The sequence below is a fragment of the Arachis ipaensis genome, chromosome B10, assembly GCF_059453495.1.
Source record: "Arachis ipaensis isolate K30076 ecotype BB chromosome B10, ASM5945349v1, whole genome shotgun sequence".
NCBI lineage: Eukaryota > Viridiplantae > Streptophyta > Magnoliopsida > Fabales > Fabaceae > Arachis > Arachis ipaensis.
In genome coordinates, this window is record NC_142435.1 from 45,198,610 (window position 1) to 45,200,295 (window position 1,686).

Here is a 1,686-nt window from a genome sequence, read left to right on the forward strand (position 1 = left end):
TTACCCGACCTTAAACCCGGTGAAATCACACCAAATTAACCCCTAAAGTGTTCGAGTTTGGGTCAGATCTTCGGACCTAGCCAGGTCATGTACACCCTAGAAAGAGAAATAAAAAAAAGCTAAATAAAAATGCAAAAATTAAGTATTTTATAAAAAAGTTTTTATATTTATCTTTTAAAATTTGTGTGTTTTTTGTCTAAATATTTTTTTTACTTCTTTCTTCCTAAGTTTTTTTGTGTTTTTCTTTCAAAATTTATATGTTTTTGATAAAAAAAAATTTCTAAGCTTTGTCCAAAAATCTATGTTTTTTTAGTATTTTTTTTCAAAAAATTATGCATTTGTGTCACAAATTTTATGTATTTAATGTATTCTTTTTTTTAAATGCGTTTACCATTATAAAAATTTTGTGTTTATTGTCAAAAAATTTATGTATTTTCTTCATATGCATGATATGTTTCTCTTTGTTATTGCAATTAAAGTTTTGGAAGAAATGATTAAGTGAGGTTGAGCAACTAAGGCACATGAAATAAAATAAATTTGAAAAAAAGTTATAAAGTATAGGTTGAAAATTTTTTTTGTCTTCAATTTTTTTGCATATAAAATCGTTTCTACTGTTGAACTTAGTTTTAAAATCGTCATTTTTTTCAAAATTTTAATTTTTATTACCAAATTACCCATAACTAAAAAAATTATAAAATGAAAAGGAAAAAATAGAAAGAACACGGATGAGAAGGGAAAGGGAATAAGGGGAGGAGAAGAAGGGGGAGAAAGGAATCACGCGAAGGGGGGAAGGGCTCGTCGTCGTTCGTTCTGCTCATCCTCCTCTCGCCAGTTGCCGCTGCTCGTCGCCGCTCACCTTGCCGCCGTCAAAGAGCTCGTGAAGAGAGAGAGAGAATGCACGACCAGGGAGAGGAAGAGGGGTGCCTCGTCGCCGTCGCGCTCCACCACTACCGCTGATGCTTCTGGTCCTCGTCGTCGCTTTGCGTCTTCGCCGCTGGTCCTCCCTAGCTAGGGTTCCGATTCTATTCCTAATTCGTTCTGCTTCTGCTTCTAATTTCTTCTACTTCTGATTTGATCTTCTACTTCTGATTTTGATTTTATTGTTCATTATTTCTTCTGCTTCTGATTTGATCATTGATCTCTTTGTGTTTTGTTCTTTTGATTTTTTATGTTCTGATTTCTTTGATCTTCTGGTGCTTTACCAATAGAAAAAACAAACTCCAATTCTATTTTTGTATATATGAGAAAACAAAATCAATCCTCTGAGCCTTGTATTTCTGATTCTAGTTTTTATGTTTATTACATAGGTTGTGCTTTTGATTTTATTGTTATTGTTGTTGCTGGCGCTGTGATGAGGAAGAAAAAAAAGAAGAGATACTGCTGTGATGGAGAAGAAGAATAGAAACTGGTATTTTGGTGAGGAAGGAGAAGGGTATTTTGGTTCGAAAGACCGTTTTAAAACTAAGTTAAATCTTAGGGACGATTTTGTATGTAAAAAAAGGTTGCAGACGAAAAAAATTTTCGTCCTATATCTTAAGGACCAAAATCATACTTAACCCTTTGAAAAACGATTACGGTGTGCTAAATTTTTTTTTTTACAGAAATATATTATTGTCAGATTATCCTAGTCGACGCTAAATTACTGTTAGACAAATCTGACGCAAATAAGTTGGAAGAATTACAAAG